We start from the raw sequence: 26,374 nt of genomic DNA on the forward strand, positions 1-26,374 counted from the left end.
CTCCTGAAGGGACTGAGGTGGCAGCTGCAGGCTACCGGCTGTAAACCACTGAGCATTGCTTCAAGTTTGTTCTCTTGGGAACGACCTGTTTATCTCACCAACACTACTGCTTCTCAGGTTGGCGATTTACCTACATGTGATACAAATCCAATGTCTGTGTTATATCTACTTAGGCTGGTATCAGCCAGAGGGTGGATTCAAATCACCAGTGCAGGCTAAAAGGGGACATCATCTTTAAAAAGACACAGAAAGTGGGAACAGAGAGATCTTAAAGATGACATTTTAATGACATTTTAGTGACATTTAGTGACATGTCTTCTTGTTTTCTGATTTTAAAATAAATGTTAGGATAGAAAATAAATAAACAAAAACTAGAATAAAAAGGGAATTAATACAAGGACCCATAGAGTCACCATCCAAAAGAAACTACTGCGGAAAAGTTGGTTGCTTTCCATTCTTTGCTTCTTCTCATGCGTTTATGTAGATGAGCAAAACTCTTAGTGAGGTGCAGTAGCTTATTTAAACAATATTGTCAGTTTAGGTAACAGTATTGTTAGTTTATTTCAATTGTTTGGTATTATAAATAATTCTGTTCTTGGCAGCATTGACTGAACTGTTCAAACACATTATGTTCTATCTTTAAGTTAAATTTCCAGAAGTGTGATTTATTAAAATTTAAATATTCCAAGATTTATTGTACACATTTGCAAACTGCTACATAAAAAGTTTGTGTAAATTTGTACTGTGAATATAATTGTAAAATGAAAACTATTTTACACAACATTTTTAGGGGGAAAGAAGTCATACTCCTTTGCAAAATCATCAATACATTCTGAGAAGTGTGTATTTAGGTGAGTTTATCATTTGTGAGCATCAGTTGTGTGTGGTGGCAGAAATCTAAATGGTAGAGCCCCCTTGTCCCAAGTTTATAGCATAGTCTGGTGCTCTGCCACTGTATATGTGGTCCATTGTTGATGGTGCATTCTTAATAGAGTGCATGAGTCTATTTGCTTATATTCAATTATTAATAGCTCCACATCTGGAAAGATATAATGAATAACATTAACTAGATGTCAGAAACTAATGCAAAGAGCACCAAGAAGATATTTTAGAATTTGCATACTCATTAAGTAATCACTTATGTGTATTCCACTAAGTTGTGCACTCAGAATGCAGGGTTTGTTCAATTATTCAGCAAGATTTTATTGAAAACCTGTGATGTGCTAGGCACTTTTCCATTTCCTTGGAATGCAGAATAAATCAAGATAAATTGGGCCAGCTCTCATGCATCAGAAAGAAAACAAGCAGGAGATCCCAGTGAATGTCAGGCTCAATGTCACACATCTGGAATTTATCTATACATAGACGGTATTTGTAGGTGTAATGTATAGAACAAAAATAAGGTGAATTTGGAAATTGATACTTTGACATTAATTTTCTGCATGTCACATTTGAGAGCTGTTTTCTACTTACTTTAAGAGGGATTCATCTCTTAAAATTCCATACAGGAATCCCATGTAGAAAACAGCAAAATTTTGAAAGAAGTTTAACTTTAATCATTCCTTTCTCTAGATGTTAATACCAAGTTAAAATAATAATATTAGATAAGTAGATATTTTTGTGGATAAGGTATTTGAACTACATCCTCAATAAATTGTAATTGCTATTAAATCACTTTAAGGTGAGTTTTTAAATTTTGTTTCAACAAAAATTATATTGAATTATTTAAAGTAATGTTATCCAGGAACAGATATTTTATTTTTTCTTATTTGAAACTCTCATTAAGAGATCTGTAGTTGTAACTCAAAGGTAGAGTGTGTACTTAGCATACACAAGACCTTGTATTTGATTCAGAATGCTGAATTGTTCAAAACAAAGAGTCCTCATTTGGGGAATTCAGTTTACTATGTTACATTTCATGGCTTCTAAAATTTTATCTGCCAGTGTAGTCAATAGGAAAAAGTGAATGGACAGAAAGGGAAAATTTGTTTATAATCCTCTTTCTACTGATAGCCTTCCCAGAATCTTGTTGAATAAGGCATTAAAAACAATCACTCTCTTAAGAAAATCTAGATGGAAAAAGTAGGATGGGGAGCTTAATAGGAAAATCCATGCTGGAACACAGAAGAACAATGGAAAAATTACCTGGAAGATTGTAAAAATTGTAGTCAGTAAGTGGGCTGTAGGTAAGGCTGATGAATTCAATTAGTCTCTGTGCACTTTTCTATCTCACCTGTACCTTTGCACCTTTACAGTCTTCTAATATTAGCTATGATTGTTAGAAGGATGAAGTAAAGTGAGAGGTGTGTCCCTGCATCATAGGGGCTGGCAATTAGGATGAGGTTCAGGGTGCAGATTCAGAAATAAGGATTATCATTATGCAAGTGTCTTATAATCTTACACTCAGTACTAAAAATAAGATTAAATATGCCCAAGGACAGATATGGTCATATTTTTTATTATATTCTGTGTAGTAAATTAGACAGGCCAGGAATAGAGACAATTTTAGTTTCAGAGCCTTGCAAAAAGATATGCCATAACACAAAGTTCTGGAAGTTAATGAGCCTATTGCATATCAATAGGCAGGATAGGAAATGAAACAAGGCTGCCCACAGGATCACGGATGGTATCGACAGTATGCATACCCTTTCATTAGAGGATTGTTGTCAAACACAGAAGAAGAGGGTGAAGATGTAAAAGAAATGGTGACCTGTGGCTGAGTCCAGTTATCCTCACAATGACACCATCACAGTATAGTCACAGAACAGGAATAAGGAGTCAGCTAAAATATAAATGACAATATCAGAAAAACTGAAACAAGACTTGAGTAAATAACATATAAACATGCAAGAAAGGAATCAAGGAAAATTATCTTTATGTGTATATATTTCAAGGGGCTAGAACCAGATGTATTTTGGCATTCAATGTAGAGAGATGATACTAAAACCAGAGACGAATAAAATGTACATGAAAGTAAACTTCAACAGAAAGTTCATAGTTTATTATTTTGATTTTTCTTGTATGTTTCTTACAGTACTCGTCTATCAACATAGCCCACATCATGTAGTCCCTCTTATTAAAAAAAAAAAAAAAACTTCAAATTTGTTCAGTATAAGTGTTTCAGTTTTTCTGCATGTATAAAAGGAGAAATAAATAGAACATGTATGAAAATGACAGGAAATTAAAAAGTCACCTACCTGAGATGATTTTATGCCTACCTGGGAAGCAGAGAAAATGGTTACTTTCTAGCTCAGTCTGCATTCAAAGCAGGAATTGTTGCTTGGGGTCAATACCTTGAGGTCATTATATAAAAATGTTTGAGGAATGAGATGATATTCTGAGAGTTCACATCTTCTGCTTCTCAACAACATTCATGAATCCTACCCCCAACAATTAGAAACAAAGATCTGGGAAAAGGTAACTAAATGTAAAGTGTACACAGGTAGTACCTAAGATTTGTGTTCAGGGATTAGCTTTCTCCTGCAAGACAAGAGCAAAGTTCAGGATGTACTAGAGATACAACAGAGGTACAGGTAAAGAAAGCTGAGGGGTCAAAGGGCATCTAGGAGGTTACATACCAAGGCAAAACACATGGATTAAATGTATTATCTTGCAAATAACCATGTTCAGGTAATCATTAAAAGCTTGGAAGAAATAGATTTGATTAAAATGTCAAAAAAAAAAAGATTACGTGTTGCATGTTTAATTAACAAGCTTCTTGAGCACAAGAGAGGAAAAATGCATGAAGAAGCTAGAAAAAAAAACATGATCTAGTTATTGAAGAAGGAAATAACTTGGAATCAAGTTGAACAAGATTGTGGAAAGTAAGATGAGACAGTATTGACAGCTTTTGGGAAAACAGAAAAAGGAGATAAAATGATAGTTTTGGAGAAGGAAGGCTAAATGAGGGGAATACAAGCATTATGCAATTTAAGAAAATAATACAAAATTATTGACTCAGAATTAGGAATGAAATGAATATGTATTTACCCCTAGGAGAGATGAAAATAACATACTTTGTTTCCTTCTTAATATGAGAACAAATTTTAATATTCTAAATAGAGAAAATGGAAAGACAATTCAGTCTTTATTTGGCATGGCTGAGTAGAATTTATGCTCATTCTACACTATGTGTCCTCAAATGTAGAAATTTTAATAAATTTTCTATTGCGTGATTACCATTAAAATGTAAAAAAAAAAATGTTGCTGATGTTAGAGAACTCTTGTTTTATCTATGGGAGGCAAGTTTTCTGCTTTCAATTTTGTATAACCCACTAATGAAACTTTCTAGAGACTAGATTCTGACTGAACATCTCCAGCTTTCTTTACCCCCTCCTTCCCACAGTATTTTCTGATACAGAGAGTGTTAATATATAGGACACATTCATGTGTATGTGAATGTGAGAATAAGGCATACAGCCCCATAACTTTATGCCACACTATGGGGTTGCCCACTGTAATGTTCCACTGGAGCATTACTAGAAGTCCCTCACACATCATAATAGCTAACAACACTTTAATTCTATATGGAAGTAAATGCAAACCATTTAATTTCCTCTTACTAAACCAAACTGAATTCATCCAGATTCACCTTTCTCTCAACCACATCCCAGAATTATCCTCAGCAACTCTGTTACCAACTGACACGAGGAAGAGGTCAAGGAGAGGGTTCAACGTAAAAATCCTATCACACAGGCATCACAATCAACTACATTTTTTAAACTGCTAAAGTTGCAAAAACATACATCCATGTGAACCTAGATTCTGCATGCATACAAGGAGAAACATAGAAAATATGTGAAAATAAAAGGAATTAAAGCGGCCACCTGCCCTCAACTGTGAGATGATTTTTTTTTTCTTTCCCACTGCTACAAAACACAGAAAATGGCCCGGGGAATTAGAAATGAACTAGGCAAGTAGAGCCTTCCTATCAGCAAAAGAATTTGGAAACAAACTATCCAAAATGGTAACTATGTTGTAGAAAAGATGAAGACAGAGTAACCAAAGGAAAAGCACTGGAAAGGTAAACATTATGGGCTGTGAAATAACTTTATATTCCACGTTATTGGAAATGCCTGTGTATATTGTTGAGGGGAGAATTACAATCTTAAAGAAAAAAAAAAAGATTGTTCCCAGTAGGACAATAATTTATTGCAAACTACACAGTCTTGTAAACACTGCCCTTTGCTGGAAAATAAAACTAGATTTGTGTTTCATGACTCATCCATTCCTGCTCCTGAACAAAGCAACATCATCCAGCTCATCTTCAAAGTCCACTCTTTCCCATGTGTCCTTTCCATTTCTCCTGACTGCACCTGGGACTTCCAGTGCTTGGACGATCTAAGTGGATGGGAGGCACCTGTTTTCCCTTATGTTGGCCAGTTTACCTGAGCCATCTGATTTGGTTAGCCCACTCTCACACCTTGTCTTTCACAAAATCACCAGCTGTTTTGTTTTGTTTTGTATCACTGGCAAGAGTGAAAATAAAGAATGACATAAGCATTAGCATGGAGTTGGAGCCGAGTTAAAAAAGGAGCCTATGTGAAATTCGTATTGGTAACATCAAGTTTGAACTAAGGTTCTGTTCTTAAGTCACCTGTCATTTTAAAAAATATAAATTAATCTGTGGTGTGTTCATGACTAAGAATATATAAATATGTGATGCCTGCAAAGAATTCTACATTTTGTTAAAGGATGATCAAATGGCTCTCTTGCTATATTCAAAGGACTTCCTGTACCTCAGCAAACCAGCAGCAGAAAATCTGGGATGGATGCTTTCCTGATAGAAAACAAAAGGACTAAACAACACACATAAAACTGGAGTTTATTTTAATGAATAAAATTCAATTGATTTTTTTCTAAGTATCATTTCTTATAATCTTGGGACAATTAATTTGTAATATAGTTAAGGGAAGTAAAATTTGCAGACTTCCAAGAGAGCATCAGAAACCTCCCAGACCTCTGAGATTAGCAAACACCTACCACAGAAGTGGGCTTAGTTGACACAGAAATAACAGTGAAATGGTATAAGTGTGTTTTATTTTTGACAGTCTCTGCATTTACCAATTGCAAATATACTATGCATATAGCCAGCAATTTGTCAAGAAGTGTGGTAGAAACGTGTCTGATCCAAACAAAATGACCAATAGATGGAAAAGTTTTGCTGATCTAAACTGTATGCTCAGTCATCAAAGGGGAAATGAGAACTATACATATCTAATCTTTCCTGGAAACTGAGATAGTTGTAGTACAGCTAGCTTCATAGACTGTAAAATGCATGTATATACTCTCCACAGTAATTAAAAGTTCAATTTCTGGTCTAATTTTATCATAAAAGAATTTAGACATTACCAGTAGTATTCTATATATTCAGACTTGCAATGTGAATACCTCCTGCCTAGCTACAGTTTTGCCTTACATTGAATACTGGGATCCAAATCCAAACTGAGGTATTTACTGCCTCTATGATACTAGGAATCAGAACTTAAGTAGTTCTCTTCTATGGCATGCGAATATAAATGATAAGGTTTAACACAATTACTGGGCATAAGGATTTTGAGACACAACATAAGAGAAATAGTTGTGTAAATTCTAAAGTTCTGGGCTGGGGATGTGGCTCAAGCGGTAGCGCGCTTGCCTGGCATGCGTGTGGCCCGGGTTCGATCCTCAGCACCACATACCAACAAAGATGTTGTGTCCGCTGAGAACTAAAAAAAAAAATAAATAAATATTAAAAATTCTCTCTCTCTCTCTCTCTCTCTCTCTCTCTCTCTCTCTCTCCTCTCTCACTCTTTCTTAAAAAAAAAATTCTAAAGTTCTACATAGGTAATGTACACAGATACATATGTGTGCCTGTGCACCCGCGAGCACATACACACACACACACACACACACACACACATTTAGGTAGTGTACCACAATAGGCATGACACCAAAATGTCTTTACAAAATTGTATTCCCTTCTTTGTGATCCCTTAGTGGAGATGGGGGTGTGGTGCTGATTCATAGCTGAATGTAATCCTGCCCACCCACAGAGAAGGATGATGGAATGTAAGGTTCAAAAGGACACAGGGAAAGCATCTCCCCCTGTAACGTCAGTGAGCTGAGAGATGTGCGCAGCCACATGCAGTCATCAGAGGGCCACATTCATTCCCCTGTTCTTCATTCTATAATGATGAGGTAAAAGCAGAAAGACATGGATCCTGATCCCAATTAACATTCTGCTATTTCATTGATAGGTTGTGGTTCTGAACCACATTTATCAGAGGACACTGAGTTGCACATAGAATTAGGTGATATTCATTTGAATCTGTATGTTTCAATCTAAGTATTTTTTCTGCAATTGCTTACAGGTTAGAAGCAAAGGCTGGCCCAATTTATATAACATATAAATAACAACTGGGGGCTAGGCATCAGGGGTGCAGGCCTGTAATCCTAGCCACTGGCAGGCTGAGGAAGGAGGATTGCAAGTTCAGAAATTTGGTGAAATAAAATTAAATAAACAAAAAAGAGCTGGGTCTATAGCTCAGTGCTAGGCACTTGCTGAGCATATGGAAGGTCCTAGGTTCAATCCCAAATACATTGACACTGGAATTAATCATTTGAATTTCCTTTCAGGCTAGGAATTTGCATTTGATTGTTAAGCAATTTGGTATGAAGAAAGGTCTGGGAGCATATGTTGCTGTTCACATTAGCCAATGACTTGGAGGAGGAGGAGCAGGAAGAGAGTAGATTAGCAGGCGGAAGTGCAGGAAGGATCACTCAGCACCAAAGGAGTGCCGAGTGATCACTGCCAGGGACTCCTGGCCCTCTATTATTCTTGAAGGTTAATCATGAGCAGCTTTACAAAAAGGAGAAGCTAATACATTTAGAGTAAATGCATACATACATACATAAAGCATTATCTTGCTATGAAGCAAAGTGTTCCAAGATACCCTCAGTTACCTTGCAAATGTCACTGATACAGCCATTCCTGAGACCCTGCTATTGTAAACATGTAGGACACATGAGAAATGTGTTCCAGTGAACATGTCAAAAGGAGCAGCACATTGAAATTTTAGAGACTTCTTTATTTGTAAATGCTTCCACAGCATCATATTTATATCAAATGAGTATACTTGGAAATTAGCCAATAATATAATCTGGAATATGAAGTGAGCATTTTCTCAATGATGGATCCTGTGTGCATGGGAAGGCATTTATATTTGAGGGGTTATGTTATTACTCTATTCCTCTTGTGTGTCATCATTTAAGACCTGGATTTGAGGGACAAAATTAATAATACATAGTGCCAGGTATGCCTACAGTAACACAGTAGTTAAGTTTTGATAGGAGAGAAATTTTATTGGATTCTGAATTGTACACGACAACATCTACATCCTATCAACTTTAAAAATATGTTCTATTTGGAGGGATAAAAGGTATTTAGGAGAGAAACCTGACACAAAATTGCTATCTACCCTTATAAATGTTAAATTTTTATAAATGCTTTGAAAATAAAGGAAAAAGGTCAGCTATTGCTCAGGAAAAGCCCAGGGAAAAAGTCATAAAATTATTATAGTCATTCACCTATCTTTTAGAAATATGCCTCCTTCACTCATTCGACAAACTCATTTACTTCCTAAGTTCTTGTCAATGCTATCAGCCTCAGCCATTAAGAGAAAAAAAAATGAATAAACTAACATCCCTGACATCAGGAGGCTCTCAATCTTGTAGAGTTAGGCAGTGTATAATTAGATTAAAACACATCAGGTAAGATAGCAAGTGGCACAGGAGAACACAGGAAAGGAGGGGGGAAGTTCTGACGCTGGGAAAGGGGTGTGAATTTTAACTTGGGTGGTGTGGGAAGACGTGACTGAGTAGAAGAATGAGGAAGTGAGGAACCAAGGAACTAAGTTTTAGGAAAGGGAGCATTTCAGGCATAAAGGAGAGCAAATGCAGTGCCTGAGGCAGGCATGTGTTGACCAGGCTGGCGTACAAGAGTGCAGCCATATTATGGCTGGGATCAGGTGGACATGGGGGAGATTAGTGGGAGATGAGGCCAGGGAGAGGGCAGGCGTGGAGGTGGGCAGACTGTGTCAGCCTGGCCTAGCTAGTTGAGCATTAGAAGAATTCTCACTGTCATCAGTGTGAAGAGAGAAGCTATTCAAGGGATTTGAGCCCAGGGTGGTCCTAATTTTATTCACATGTTTAAAGGGCCATTCTGGTCTCATGTAGGTGGTGAGTCACATAGGAGGGAAAGAAGCACCCAGGTGGGTTGGGAAGCTGTCCCAGGGATCAGGAGGAGACCAGCCTGTGGTCTATGGTGGAGTAGAGAGGTGATGAGAAGTGGGCTGCTGCTGGAAATATCTGGATGGAAGGGCAACCCAGTTAAAAATTGACATTGGTCAATTTTAACCGGTGCTGAAATTATAGACATCTCAGTTCTCTTCAGCACACCAGCTCACTTTCCAGTGCCTGAGGCAACATTTTCAAGACCATGGTCACTGGGGGAGGACACCAATCCTCCTTGGGCAGGTCTCTCGGGCCTCTCTCTGATTAAGGAAAGAGAAAGTAATTGGAAACCACAGTATCCTCTACCACATTGCACTTGAGAAATCAAGGTTTGTCCCAAGCACCTGGAAAAATAGGGCTAATAGCCATGAGATTAGAAGGACCACAGGTGAAATTGATTTTAAAATATTTCTAAAAGTTGAAAATGATATCAAATTAGGTTGCAATATTTAAATCATTTGAAAATTATTTTGAAAGCCTATCTCAAAATATAGAAAGCATGAGTTATTTTAGAGGGGTCTGATCAATTGCCCAGGTGACATATGATAATCAAGTACTAGGTCATTATCATTTGAAGTGAAACAAGTGCACTATTCAAAACAATTAATGTGGGGTAATGAAAATACCTGTATTCATGAGTGTAACCCATTTCAAAAGTCATATAATTATTATTCACAGATCATCAGCTACATTCAAGGCCTGGTGATATTCAAGCTGTCTTGCACTTCACATACCTAAGTGCCATAAATATTTCCCTTAACTATAGAAACAGAAAAGTAGCCTAAAATTTACACAGAGTCATTATTGACATATTTATCCTTCTGTGAATGTAGTATTTTGCAGCCCTTCTGAAAGTGCTTCTGCACAGCTGTATATCATGTTTCTTACACCATCTAAGCCTGCCGGTACATGCGTTTCTGAAGAATGAGGGAGGGTTAATCAGCTTTTGGCAGAGATCAGCAAAATTTGCAAGCATTTTAGCCTCTCCATCAAGACTCATAAAATATTTTGGAAACTACAGGACAAAAAAACAACCCATCCAAGCAGAAAATTAAAAAGCAATCTGCCAGTTCAATGGAAATCAACCTTTGCTAGGCTGCAAATGCTAGTAAAATAGTTAAATATTCATTCATGATTACCCAGATACACAAAGCTACCAAAGAAACATGAATATATATACATAGAGAGAGAGGCTATGGGAGTTTTGGCAAGGTAGAAAAGAAAACAGGGCATTGTGCATCTTCTAGTTTGGTGTTTTTATTTCATTTTGTTTTAACTTGATACGTTTTAACTTGATTTCTATCAAGATGTTTGAGAATCCCAAATTCACATGGGATAGGGAAAGAGATAGACCAGCCTCCAACTTCTACTCCAAAGAAGGAGCAATTCTTTTTGATTTCTTTGTTTTTACATTGAATCCCTGCCTAAGATTTACTTTGATTACAGAGTTGTATTCTTTTCCTCACTTGACAATAAAATAGTCCCCAAAGTCACCTGTTTGATGGCTCAGGTAAAGTTTGTTGTGGTAACTATCAATATCTTACATGAAAAATAAAACATTCAAACGAGAGGGAGAAGCCCTTGCCAAGGCGAAGGCATTTCTACCTAGTAAAAGAGACTATTACCTAGTCAGAGTGGCATCATGAAAGGGACGTTGGAGCAGGGTGTGCTGGAGGTGAAGGAGCTGGGCTGAGTGATTCTTAGGCAGACCTTGCCAGGCTGAGCCCTGATGAGGAGTGGGCTGAGCTGGGAGCCTCATGGCTCTGGGCTGGTGAGCACCAGGGGGAAGTCTTCAAGCACCTTTGAACAAAGTCTTGATGCTGACGAGGAGTCTGCTCACTCTGTTCTTGGACTTCTGTGACAGAAGCAAGGAGTGGCTTGATCTCTATTGGCTTCTATATTGTTTAGCAGAATCGGGGAATTGTGTTGATTTTGATACTCTGGGGAGTATTGATCTATTTTGTGAGATTTTAGAAGGAAAGCCCAACTAAATGTAGAGATACTTGCTCCAGGTCTCTAACTTCTCACATCAGTAAGATTTCTCCTCTGATAGATTAGTGAGCCTGAAATGGCATGATGTAAGCAATAGGAGGTTGAGATGGAAAGCAATATTATATGACTCCATCATCTCCAGAAGATGAAAGGAGGAAGCTGTGTGAGACTGTCAGAGCCACTTACCACTCGCTTCTTGGCTGCCACGACTACTATTTTATTTCCCTTTGGGCCTCCTACAAGTAGGAGGATGGGCCCAGAGATAGACTCCAAACAGGAAGTGATCAGCATCTACCAGCCTTGATCAGAAACCGATCATTATCAGACAGCTGAGAGAGTGAAACAGAATAAAAATGCGTTCAGCAGTAGGACAGGTAGGACTGCTCACAGGGAGGGGTATGCGTGCTGAAGATGATGGGGACCTTGCACACCAACATTAGTCTTATTTCTAGGGAACACATATCACACTTACATTTGAAGAAGCTTCCAGCATTTTCCCCGGGGGATTTCCTTGTTACGGCTATCCTATTACTGAATCATTTGCAAGCTCTCATTTGACCCAGGAAGAACTCAGTTGTGAAGCTACACATGCCAAGTGCTGTCAATTATAAAATATCTCTCTATCACTTGGATTGCTGGTGGCGATAGGTATGAGTCCAGAGAACTCGTGGAGCAGAATTATGCTCAGGTAGCTCTATGATTAGTCCTTTTTAGTGCCATTTCTCAGAACTTGGAGAAACAGACCCAATTCATCCCTTCTACCTCCACCTGCTTCTTTTCCTCCTCCTTATATTTCAGAGCTAAAAAGGAATGAATACAGAATTGCTTCTGTCACAGAGCAAAACAATAGATCCAGTAATTGCCCTGTCAAGGGTTTTTGTAGAGAAGTACTCTGAAATCACAATATAATACAAGTCTCAAGGAGGATTTCCTAAACAGTGTGTTGCTCTCCCAACCGAATAAAAATAACCTCAACCTACATTTCCTCTCTCAGGTCTAATAACCAGAGATCTACCAGGTCCATGACTTCACACTTTAACATAATTTACTTTGAACAACAATCTTTGGGGGAGCTTTATTATATTTTGAAGTATTAAATACTACTCCAAAGGTTCCCAATTAAATTAAAATGTGCTAGATGATAGTAGGCATCTGCAGGCACTGTCCACCACTTCATTCTGGCTCTATAGGGATATTTCTTACATGCGTGGGCTCCCATAGACTGGATGATTTCCCAGTTTTAGCTGTTATTTTGCTTTAGGAGTGCATACTGTAGAGCTCACATCCCATGAAAACAGCAGGACTCTTCCAAGGAACATCTTCCCCAGAAAATCTCCGCATGCCCAGGAGAGGGGTACTATCCCTGAATGAATTAGTGCCAAGATATTCTTGGATTTTCCCATATTGCTACTTTAGTATCATTAATAAGAAAAACTATCCATGAGTTTGATATAACAGAAAATTGCACTCACCTCGGGGCAGGAATTATTATTTCAATCTAACCATGAAAACAAACATTTCCTCAGGTGACTCAAGTCCTTAAAAATAAGATGAAGTGTGCTTACAGACAAAGTGGCAGGAAGCCAGGGAAAGCCGGGCAGGGTCTCTCAAGGAAATTAAACCCAGTCGGCATCTGTGTTCTTGTGTCTTGTTGTTTTGTTCTCCCGAAAATTGGTTTTGATGGGGGAGCTCTGGCAAACATGTGTGTTCTGTTGGTTTAATGTGATAAAATGAAAAATACTCCCACTGGCAGCCAGGCTCTGAGGGGAGACCTGGGAATTGAAACAGAAGCCACCATTTACTGAATGGACTGCACTGGGACTTGCGAAACACATAAATCATACTCGCGCAGATCTGGGTCACAGGTGACCTAGGCTGTTTTAACACCAGCTCAGTCAGAGCCGTGTCTTCTGGGATGACATCACAGGCACACTGCTCCACAGCTGCTCTGCATAGACTCCTGCTCTGAAGACAGTGGTCCCAGGAAGCTCCCTATTTACACCTTCTCCCTGGTCCTGTCCCTTACCCCCTCTCCAAACCATAAAGGCCCCCTTTCCCAGTCCTCCCCAGTAGAGACCGCCTTGGTTCCACTGATAAATATTCTCCCCAAAGAGCAATCTGATGAACTTAACTCCAGTTGCAGTGGTGCTGCCTGTCCCAAGCAGGAAGACTGAGACAAATCATATGGAAACAGGGAAAGATAAGAGATGACCAGGAGTAAAAGTCATATGAGCAACGACAACCAAGTTCTTAAATTTAAATATGTAGTTGATTTCTAGTATGTTTTCCTTCGGTACATATTAAATCAAACTTTTCAAATCCCATTGGCTTGGGAGGCTGAGATGGGAGGCTGAAGCAGGAGGATTGCAACTTCAAAGTCAGCCCCAGCAACTTAGTGAGGCTCTAAGCAACTTAGTGAGACCCTGGCTCAATATAAAAGATTAAAAGAGACCTGGGGATATATCTGTTGGTGGAGTGCTTGCCTTGCATGCACAAGGCCCTGGGTTCAACCCCCAGCAACACACACACACACACACACACACACACACACACACACACACAATAGGGCTAGGATGTGACTCAGTGGTTAAATGCCACTGGGTTCCATCCTTGGTTAAAAAAAAATATAATTTACAGAATGTTTTTAAAGGCTGACTATGAAAATCAGAGACTAAAATGAATGTTGGTTTTGGAAGTGTTAAAGAAATATTGGCCAAAGTATACAAGACTTCAGCAAAATAAGAGGAATAATTTCAGAAGGTGATTGAACAACATGGTGGTAGAAGGTAGTAACACTGTATTGTATTCTCGAAAATTGATAAAATAGTAGATTTTAGTGTTCTTACCACACGTATACATGGAAAATGTAAGTTTATGAGGTAATGGATGTGTTATTTGGTATGATTTGGCCATTCCATAAAGTATACATATTTCAAAATGTCATGTATGTGACGAATATAGACAATTTTTATTTGTCAACTAAAATGTTAATTGTTTCTAAAAGGCTTTCTTGGCAATTCTAATGTGCAGCCAGTGGGTTAAATATGTGGCTTTTTCTCCACAAAATATGTCTTTAATGGAGTTATAAATCTCATACATAAAAGGTGTAGATCCACAGGCGGGTGTGGATCAGTGAGCATGGTGCATATGAACACTCAGGTAACCATCACCTTGACCAAAATGTCTCTCATTCCTGAGGCCCTTTTCTCATGTCTCTTGCCCATCGTCCATTTCCACAGGAAAGAATTGTTCTTTCTATCACTAGATTAGCTTTGTCCATTCTTGACCATCCCTTGAGTGAGGTCACACCCTACCGATGTTGCAGATGACTGACAGGAGATCAGGTGACCATCTAATGCAAGACCTTCAACTCCAAAGCTCTTCAGAAAGAGTTTGCGTCTCCAGTTTTCCAACTGAGGAAATCAACATATTCACATTATTCATTAACAGGACCAAATACATTATTTGCAAACCCTCTTCACTGATATATTATTCATCAACATTGTAATAAACATCAATTAACCAGCAACTTTAAAATATATCTCCTGCCACTGCCCAAGTTTATGCCTCCACACTTCTTACCTAACCTAGTTGGACAATCTTCCTGACTGGTCTATCTTTGAGTCTCTGATTCATTTATTCATTCATTTGTTTATTCAACAAACACAAACTTCTTTGAGAATTCATACTCTTATGAACTTTATTTGGCATTCTGCTGTCTACTGATTTTATTTTCATAAAATACAGTTCTGATTATGAAGCCATCATTGGCTTTTAATTATCAGAACTTATCAACACTTGGCTTTCTGACTAAATGCAATCCATAAGAGCTACTCTTTTTCCTTTTAAAAATTATTTTTGAAACTGAATGATTTATTAACATTTAACACATGATCAATCTGAGTGATAATTCATTATCCTGACTACTCTTCAAATATGGAAATGTCTAGAAACCCTGACTCCCATTCTTCTTGGGTCTGTAGTGGCTTGGCACCCATGATAAATGAATTCTACAGTTCAGAGCAGCCTCTACCATGTCAGAAAAACAGTGACATGCAGGTACACTCCAGTCACCCCTAGCCTTTTAGCATTTTTAGTCATTTTAATTTTTACCCTACATTTTGATATGAAGCCTAAATTTGTTGGTCAGATATTTAAGGCCTTTGCCTTTAGAAGACATTTTGTAGTACATCTTGCCATAACATACCCTGCCTAAAATAATTTTTCTTCCTTGAGTAGCAGAATGTGAATAATTATATTGTGTAACCTGGAAATCCAATAATGTTGCTTTTCTTCCTATTTTTCTCCTGTCATAGAAATAGGGAATGCCAGTATTTCCCCTTATTTTTGGAGAAGGTTTTTCTCACCTAACTTCTCCGTTGGTTCAGGCTTTAAAGGTAATGAAAAATTAGATTATATGTTGAAAGAAACGAAACAGACATTTATAACAAGAGGGAGAGTACCCTGAAGGCAATATTAAGCAGACTATACTTCTTTTCCAAGGGCCTGAGCTAGACTCTGGCAGCACAACAGTGGAAATGTGGTTCTAGCCTAAGGAAACTAAAAACAGTGTCAGGGACTGATAGGTCACTGGGCAGAATTGAGCTGGAATAATCACAGGGTACAGTTGACATATGAGCAGCATGTTTTGGGGTCCTGCATCAGGACCAGCACAAGCTATTGCAGAATTTCTGAAACTTAGACAGGTCTGAGGAACTAGAATGGGCAAGATGAAAAGATGGAGTTCTAGACAGAGAAAATCACACAGACAAAAAGAAAGCACAGATTCAAAGACTCTTTGGATTATTGTGGCCAAAGAGAAACTCCAGTAGAATAGAGTGTGGGAGGGGGATTAGAGGACTGGTGAAAACTACTTTTCTAGGATACTGAGGCTGGAATCATTAGTCCTTGTAGTTCATTTAAAGTATTTTTTTTTCTGCCCGAGTTTGTGAGAATCATCAAAATATTTATCTGGGCAGAGTACAATGACAGAACTTGTAATACCAGGTTCTGGGAACTGTTGTAAATTCCCTGCATGTTGCAGAACCTATGAGCTACTTTATGCAGTAGATGTAAGGTAATACTGGTGGACAAATACAGCCAATGCATATAATAATGAAAACTATGGATTATGATGTAGATCATCTTTGTATTGTCAGAATTCATTTAAAAATCAGGTTTGGAGGATGGTTGTGGTATTCAGAAAAGGTTTTAATTAAGAAGTAGAATGTGATCTTGAAGGAAACTTGGTTTTGGATCAGAATAAAAATGAAAATAAAATTTCAAGTTTAAGAGGGTAATCACCTGTGTAAGTGTGTGTGTGTGTGTGTGTGCATGTACACATCACATGTTTAGGGGCTCCTGCTGTTGAAGGATTCTGGAGTTATATCTGAGAACTATGGCAAGAGTTAAGAACTCTGAAATTGATTTGATAGAAAGTGTTATCTCCTTTTGCACAGGAGAGTGGCCCAATGAAAGGAATGTTTGGACTATTTGTATATGGTGTTCAAATTCTCTAGAATGTAGAGTGGTGTAGTAAGATTCCTTGGTGGAATGATAGACTCTCAAAGAAAGAATTTACAAAATGTGAAGTACAGGGGCTGGGGATGTGGCTCAAGCGGTAGGGTGCTTGCCTGGCATGTGTGCGGCCCGGGTTCGATCCTTAGCACCACATACAAACAAAGATGTTGTGTCCGCCAAGAACAAAAAAATAAATATTAAAAATTCTCTCTCCTCCCTCTCTCTCTCTCTCCTCTTCTATTCCTGCTGAGGAGCACCATTTAGGCTGTATTTGTTCTAAGAATTTGTCAAATGCAGGTGAGAGACAGGCAGGAGGTCATTTAGGTCATTAGTACTTGGTGGGCCTTTTTGGACCAGTCTAAACTTAATCGTGTCTGAAGGTACAAATTTCTAAATTTTATGGATATATATATGTGTGTGTGTATATATATATATATATATATATATATATATATATATATATATATGATTTTCTTTTGATGTTGTTTGTTTGTTTGCTAGTGAACTGTAGGGATTTCTTACATATTTTGGAAATTAATCCTTTTTCAGATATATGACTTATAAATAATTTCTCCCATTCCATAAGCCATCTATTCAATGTGTTCATTGCTTTCTTTGCTGTAAGAAGCTTTTTAATTCGATGTCATCCCATTTGTCTATTTTTGCTTTTGCTATCTGTGCTTTTGGTGCTAAAACCATGAAATCTTCACCAATATCAAAGGCATGAGATTTTTCCCATATATTTTCTTCTAGACATTTTATAGTTACAGTTCTTTAACTCTTTAATCTATTTTGAATTTATTTCTGTATATGGTTTAAAATAAGGATCCAACTTCTTTCTTTTGTATTGGTTTGGTATCTTAAAGAAGTTACTGAAGACCTTGGAAATGATCAGAAAGCATTAAGCAGTAATTTTGATTAATAGTTGCAGTAAGCCACCTGAATTCTGATTTTGCCTATCAGATCCAGGAGTAAGCAAAGATCTATTTGCAGCCTCTGACATAACAGCTGTGACTAAAATTATTACTTATAAACTTTTGGGTTTCACAGATGATGCTCATATTTTCTAAAAGTTCTTATTAATGTGAATTTAAAGTACATTCAGACAAATATTATTAATTTAAATTCATCCTGTTAATTGAGGGACACATCACACTAATCTTTTCCAAAAGAGTAGATTGAAGTTGAGTGAAGGGTGGAAAGAACATCAGTAGGGGGCCTGGGGCTGTGGCTCAGTGGTAGTGCACTTGCCTGACATGTATGAGGACCTGGGTTTGATTCTCATATAAATACATAAATAAAGTAAAGGCTTATCAACAACTAAAAACAATATTTTTAAAAAATCAGTAGTTTAGATGGTCATTTGTTGAAACCCTGGCCTGAGAGATAGGAGCCTGAGCAGCTGAAACACAGCTGTAAGTCTCCCTGGCCAAGGACATCACACCTGCAGGGAGTTAGCTCCACAACAGGTTGAGTGTGACCTTAAAGTCCTGCTATTGATTTTGTTTTCATGTTGTTATTAGTCCAATATTCTGAGGTTCAAAGATTTAGATCCACATCAAGTAAAGATCAAAAAGGAAAGCACGGAGCCTAGACAGCTCCTTCAGAAGCAACCAAGCCCAGGTTGCCAAACACAAACATGGATAGGACTAAAATGGGATCAGTGGAATTTAGGGGAGCAGGATGACTAGGCACAAGTGGGTTATCTGAAGATCAGCTGAGTGCTTGACACTCAGTCCTTGCTGGGCCCCACCTCTGTACTCAATGGTCCTCTGGAGCAAACCGTGGTAGCTGAGTGGATACAAGTCTCACTGGTCTGCAATGTAAAAGCAGGGTGATCAACTGGTCCCAGTTTGCCTGAGACTCTCCTACTTGCCAAACACCATATTCCAGCAGCATCAACATGAGAGCTTTTAAAATACAGATTCCAGGGCCAGGAACTCCGAGATACTGAGTCCAACTTTTTGTTAGTCAAGCTCTTAAATCTATATTCTTTTTATAAAGTACCACAGGTGTTTCTGACAAGGTAGGTGCTTGGGAAACTGTCCTAGGAAACAATATGCAGAATTTCTGATTTTGAGGTTCTGTTGCCTAAATAATGTGTGTGTGTGTGTGTGTGTGTGTGTGTGTGTGTGTGTGTGTGTGTGTGTACTTTTGCCCTCCCTTTCCCCAGGATACTCAAAATTCCTTCCTTGTCCTCATCATAACTGGAACTTCTAAGATCACATTGTTTGCATTTTTACAGTAGATTCTCACTATTAAGATGCTTTTGAATGCTGGGTTGAGAACTTCTTCAAACATGCTTATTTCCTCTCTCCCCCCCTTGAGCTCAGAGGTTGGACATAGTTTATACTCAGTAAATAAATCAGTTAAAAAGAGAAAATATTTAGAAACAACCCAATGCTCCAGCGCAAACCATGGTAGCTGAGTGGATATAAGTCTTCAAAATCTTCTCCATAGACTATTAAAGAGAAACATGAAGAAGATAATTCATGGAATAAGTGATGCCCAAAAGGAGTTTGGAATCCAGGTTGGTGGAGAGACAGGGAAGAAGGGGTTTATAAGCAGGAGGGGAAATGAACAATACCAAGCCTACAGACACAATTATGGGGAACAGTGTGTAAGTAGAGGGAACTAGAGTGGATCACATGAAGACTTCAGATTCTTCACCCAGGAATTAGCAAGGGAACAGGAGTAAGATACATCTGATCTTTGGAATGTATTTGGAGTCCAAAGAAACTGGCATAAGGAGACTCCAGGTAAAAACAAGCTCCACTCAGACCCAAGTGATCTGTTTTGAAGTGAATAAGTGAAAGAGGTCCATGCCTTCTCTCTTTTTGGTCCAAGTATTATTGCTACTGTAAGACTACATTTGTGAATAGTTGGGCTCCTGAGCAGAGTTTTGGGGTGAGCAGTATATTACCATAATCAAAGCTTACTTTTCTCCTTCTCCTCATGTATTCAAGGAAAGAGACTTAACTGATCACTTCTGAGTTAAATGGCTAATATATAATCATTTAAATGTATGTGATCAGAAGACTGAGCAGATATAATCCCCTCAATTACAACTAGCAATTACTGATTTAATTAGCATGTATATTTACATACTTCACTGGAAACAGAGAACAAACTGCCAGGGTCATGAAGTGTCCTGGGACACTGTGTAGAATTCAGATTATTCTAAAGACCGTGCAGAGTGTGTGCTGTGGTGCACACCTGTAATCCCAGCAGCTTGGGAGGCTGAGGCAGGAGGATTGCGAGTCCAAAGCCAGCCTCAGCAAAAGTGAGGTGCTAAGGAACTCAGTGAGACCCTGTCTCTAAATAAATACAAAATAGGGCTGGAGGGATGGGAATGTGGCTCTGTGGCTGAGTACCCCCGAGTTCAATATGCAGTATCCAAAAATAAAAATAAATAGATAGATAGATAGATAAGATAAAGGCCATGCAGAAACACAGGAATGCTTTAGGTGAGATTGCAACTATTAGTGTATGTCCATTATTTGTTTACCATACCTAAATATTATCATGTAAATTATCTTCCTGCAACTCAGAAACAATAGTGGGTGGAAAATTAAAGTTTTTCTTCTACAAAATTCCCCACACCCTGATTTCCCCAATAGCTTCTCTTCAGTTTTCTCTGACTCAATGCAATTCCATTATTTCAGCCATGCAGATCAAAAATCTTGGTGCTATCACTGACTCCATGCTCACTCTACCTATAAACATTATTTATTTTGATTGGCACATGGTAAGTGTACATATTATTAGGGACAATGTGATGTCCTGGTTCATGTACACACTGGGTAAGGATTAAAGTCAGGGCAATTAACAACTCCATCACCTTAAACTTTCATCATTTCTTTACAGTGAACATATTCACAATTCTCTCTTCAACGATTTTGAGATACATGTGGTATTATCAGTGTTTCTCTAAGACACTAACTCTACTTTCAAAATATATTCTGTGTATGGACACTTCTACCCCCTGTGTTTCTAAGCTACCATTCTCTTTTTAAATCTGGATTATTACAGAAGACTGCTAACTAAATCCTTGCTTTTGCTGCTGAGCATCATATAGCAGCCCAAGGATCCTGTTAAACTAGATCAGATCATAGCACTGCTCTTCCCAAACCCTCTAGCAGCTTCTCTCCTCACTTAAGAGGCCCAACTTGGTCTGTGCCTCTGCTCACCTGTCTGGATTCCTATGTTGCACTTTTCCCTGCTCTGGTCTCCCTCCACATGGATCACTGCTGTTTTTAGACCATGTGGCCCCTCTCCAGGTACTGCTCTTGTAGTTAACTCTGCTGCTCAGCCTTTGTCAGATAAGGACATTACGTTCCCTCATCCACTTCTGCCTTTCCTTAAAAGGCCACTTGCCAGGAAAGCCTCACCCTGCCACACACTCTAAAATGTCATGCCCACCCTCCCAACATTTTTCATCTTTTCCATCTTACTGTGCTATTGTTTTCTTCCCATTGGAGTGGGAGGCTCATAAGACACGTATCTTAGAGTCTCCTGTTCCCTCCTGGGTCCCCTGCCCTAGAACAGTACCTGATGTGTAGTAGATTATACTTGTCAGATACATGAATATGTAGAATTCTGTTCACAGATTGTATGGTAATATTTATCATATCTCTCTATATATATATTTGGAAGGTTTAAACACATATCCATCTTTATATTGGGACTGATAAACAGGTAGAAAGTTCATAAAAAATTCTGTTTATTTCACATTTTATGTATTTTGTATGATTTGATTGTTCTTCTGAGTACTAAGGAATACCAAATTGAAAATTTGAGCATCAATACTAGTTAGTTCTGACAGTGTTTTTATTTGTTTAAAAAGTTCTTCACCTAATGTTTAGATATATCTTGTGAATGTTTTGGGGTAGTAAATAAGATTTTCTTCTATAATGCATCATTTACTTAATAGTGTTTCATATTTTAAAAAGATTTATTTAGATGACTAAATTATTTTCTAGTTTTAGGTATGGGAGTCCAATTGCATTTCTGTTAAGGAAATAATTAAGGTTCATAACAGTTGGACTTATGCTTTTAATTTGAAAGCACTAGTGTTAGTCTGACTTGGTTTATAATGAAAAAATTCACTATATATTTATGTTTTTAGAAGTTGAGCCAGGCACAATGTCACACTGTTTTCCACTTATAATCCCAGGGACTCAAGAGACTGAGGTAGAAGGATCACAAGTTCAACGCTAGCCTGAGTAACTTATTGAGACCTTTCTAAAAATCTAAAATAAGAAAGGCTGGGATGAAACTCAGTGGTAGAGATCCCCTGGGTTCAAACCCCAATTCCACAGGAAAAAAAGAAAACAAGTTGAGGTCTCACGTGTCACACAGTGAACATTTTGATGGAACACTATGAAAATGCTGAGGTTTCCTTTCCTACATCATCACAAGGTCCTCCAGGGGAGCAGTGAGAGCGTTACCCTGTCTGTTCTGTGACCGGCATCCATTTCCAGAAGTGCCACTTTAATTATGTAAACATAATTAAACATGATTTATTCACCTTTGTGGATAGGAACATGGTTATCTTATAGTTTGTTTTAAATAAATGCACACTATATATGAACACACACACATTCTCTCTCTCTCTCTCTCTCTCTCTCTCTCTCTCTCTCTCTCTCTCTCACCCGTGAGTGAGCTGAGCAATTGTCCTGTGAGGCATTCCACTTGTTGGTCAAATAGCTCCATCAACACCCATTCCTCTCCCTCACCGTGATGAGAATGCTGTGTGATTAATGTTGAGGCTGAGACCAGAAAACATCCGAAAGCCACTGAAGCAATGCTTAACCAATCTTGGGCTGTACTCCAATGGTTGAGTAACTTCGACCTTCTGTCATGGCATATTGCTATGCCAGTGTTTTTACTTTGAAAGAGTGAGATTTGACGCTCCTAAGAAATACTCATTTTATGGTTCCTGGTACTTTGTCCTTGGTGTGGGAATTGTTTTTCACCCTGGAAGCCTTGGATAGTGCTCATGTTGATTTTGAAATACATTTTCTAAAAGGGCATTTGGTCCCCCAGTAAACCTAAAGCAACATATTTTTATTGACAACTGCTTTTGTAATGTTTACATTAACAAAATTAAGGTGACTATTTTAAATTACATTTTGTCATTTCTATGTCTTTCTCCCACCACATTCCTCAAAAGCCCCATAGTTTTTTTTTGTTTTATTTTTCCTTTTCCTTAAATTATCCCCATTCTTTCTTACTTTGCTGATTGATTTTGTATGTGGAGGTAAGGGATACTGTAATTTTTTAAAGATGTCTGGCTCTCCAGGGAGTGTTTGTTTGGTTTGGTTGTTTTTCTGCAGAACAGTGGACATAGCATTGAGACTGGCACTGCTACCAGCTCTTGCTATCATTCGTTCTAAACTCCACATGCAGGGGACTGGCCACAGACAGCTGCCCAGACAGGTGGCCAGCCCCACACAGAGTCCCTGAGGCAAGTTAGTGTAAGAGCCAGCAAGATCTTTCGACAAAACAGGATTTGGGAAAAGAAACGGGGAGATTACATTGATATCACTCTGGAGGGTTCACAAATAGCATTTCACTTAATTTTTTCTCATCAAATCTCATAGTCATCCTGAGATCTACTGAAGTATTATTTCTCCCACTGTCTACATAAAGAAAATGGGGGCTAAGCAAGGTTAATGTATTTGTCAAAGAAGACACAACATTAAGAGTCCAATATTGATTGTCTTACTACAGGTTTCTCACTCTTTCTCAGCAATTTCATCTCCCTATTATTGAGGTGTCTTTCAATGAATTGGAGCATAGAGCTCCACCCCACATCCCTCCTTCCTCTCACTTTGCCCCCCTCAAGGAACACAGCTGTAATGAGCTGGAAAAACTAAAGATGCATGAGGACTGTGAATCTGAGCAATCTCAGACACCTTCCCTGTGTCTGCCCACCCCACGGAAAAACCAGCCTTGACTTTGCTTCAGCTTAACATTAGCTAAGTCATGTATTAGACTGTAATAAAATTCTATCTACCTAAAAACCATCACTTTTTTCAAGGTAGCATTCGCTTTGTAAACAGCTAATTCACAATAATAGTAACCATAAGGAAATCTTATAAGGTTCTACATAAAGATTAAAATTTACCATTAAAAAACTACAAAATGGCATTATGTTTGCTATAATCTTCTTCCAAAGTTCGTGATGTGAGCAGGTGGTGTCACATGAGAGGGAGTCAGAAATGTGGCTTAACAGTGTGGGCTTTGATACCCCACGGCCTGAGTGCAAATCTGCAGTTGGACAATTAACTTTGGGTGACCTTGAGGGACATTTCTCATTTCTTCATAAAACAACCTTCTTTTGAACATCCTTTCCTCCTAGAAGCATGGCAAATGTTAAATGATTAATGTATGCAAAGCTGAGACTTAACACCTGGCATAGAACACACTCTGAAAACAGAGAGCTGTTGTTTCTATACCTGTAAGTCTTCATAAGCCCCATTAAGTAGGAACCCCCGATGACATTGTTATATACCAATATTATGTCAGCAATATGGTTGAATTCCAATAAATAGTCTTTCAATAAAAGCATGAAGAAATATGACTCTTTAATGTTAATTTTTTTCTAATATGTAATGCAGACTTTATTTTTTCTCAATACCAATATAACCTAAAAATACCATATTTCTAAAAAGCATTTATAATAAGTATGCAGAGGAGGCACCTAAGAACAGAAAGAAATGTAAGGGATATCATCTCAGAGAGACGCACTTTCAGTGTCTGGTTTTGCCTCTTACTAGATTTGTGACTTTGGATACATTACATAATTACGTAGCTTCAACCTCACTCATTGATAAAAGGGGGGAATAACCGTTATCTCACAGTAAGGATAGGATAAGCAATAAACTAGTGTGTGCAAATAATGTATAACAGTGCCTGAATCATGATAGATGCATAATAAATGTTATTTTGTTCTTCTATGATTTTTACTTCTTCATCCATATCCCTCTGAACATAACACCTTCAAGAATAAAAGGAGCAAGACAAAAATCCTGAGGCATTTAAAAAGATCCAGGCAGAAAATTTCACATAGAGAATTCAAGGTTCTTGAAAATTCTAATCACTTCACTAGAACTGATGTTTGCTTGACACAAACATTGCCCATTAGAATGGTTGCTGTGATTTATTTAAGAAGCAAAGTGTAATATTTACAGGGGCAGAGAGGGCAGCATAAGAAATTTAGTGGAATCTGACCTTTGGTGAGCTGGCAGTATTTTGTAAATCTCGCTTTTCTCAGTGGAAGGGATTAGCTTGCAGTACAGTTAATTCCACATGGAAGAGAAATCCAGAGCAGTAGCCCTGTGGGATCTTGTACTACAAGGCCAGATTCTTCCACATCATTTTGGCTGATGAAACAAGCAGAGAGATAACCCTTCTAAAATTGTATTCTAAATTCAATACTAATTTTTGGAGCCATGTCTAGGCATCACTGTACTAACAGGATGCAAATTTCGAAGCAACATACAATTTAAATTAATAGAGTTGCACATAAGGACAGTTATTTTCCAAATGATCTATTAATTAACATCATCTTCTGACTCCTTTCCCAATAGCTCTATTAAAACTGTGAGGGGAGAATGGTAGGACAAACTCACAGCTGATATTTAGATCATAAAGGAAAAAAAACTACTATGTAGGTAAGAAGCAATGAAAATGTGCCACAGAAAAGGAGGTGGGGACAATATGCTCAGGCCCTCTGTCCTCTGGGGCACGATGTCTGGCAGTCCATTGCTCAGCTGAGTATAATAAGCAAAGTTGTTTTACATTGTTATCAAAGGGAAGGAATGAGATGAGTAGATCTCTCTGTGTCTATTAAGGTAATCCCAGAAAAGTGTGTCTTCATAATTAATCCTGTTGTCTTTAGAGTTTACAGTTAGGGGTGCATTTTAGTCAGTTTTATTCACTGCTGCAACCAAAAGACACAATGAGAACAACTTCAAAGGAGGAAAAGTTTATTTGAGGGCTTATGGTTTCAGAGGTCTACTTCAGTCTCTTGAGTCCCTGGGATTGTAAGTGGAAAACAGTGTGACATTGTGCCTGGCTCAGCTTCTAAAAACATAAATATATAAATCTAACTATTTTAGATCTAACTGATAGATCTAAAATTCCTATGCTTTGGTGAAAGATTACCTATGTTACAAATTGGTCTAAGTCATATGTTTGTCCTCAGTTGACACTAAGGTATCCCTTCCTAGCCTTTGTCAGAAGTGAGCATTATCAGTCTTCTATTTTGCAATCACTCTGATATCTCATTTTAAATGAAAATAATTCTCAAAAATCAAATTCCCCCACACTTTCAAACACCTCTTAGTAATGGAACAGAAAGTCATAACATCTACTCTTTGAGTTGAATTAAACCAGTCTTTGATCATGTGCAGGAATTTCACTTAGATACAGCAGCTCTCTCTGAGTAGGATTTGGTCACCATATAGATGGAGTCCAGCCAGAGCATCTTCTGGAAGTGGCTTTCAGGGACCTAATGGAATTCATGGCCTGAGATACCAGAGAAGAGGAGAGGTGACCCCTTACAATACACATCTGCTGG

General features: G+C 38.1%; 1 protein-coding gene across 1 annotated transcript in view; it reads left to right on the plus strand.

The window, feature by feature from the left end:
- Positions 1–26,374, plus strand: part of CNTNAP2 (contactin associated protein 2) — a 1,934,648-nt gene that overhangs the window by 363,408 nt on the left and 1,544,866 nt on the right. The window lies entirely within an intron of this gene.

Source organism: Spermophilus citellus, assembly GCF_964194105.1.
Source record: "Spermophilus citellus genome assembly, chromosome: 3".
NCBI lineage: Eukaryota > Metazoa > Chordata > Mammalia > Rodentia > Sciuridae > Spermophilus > Spermophilus citellus.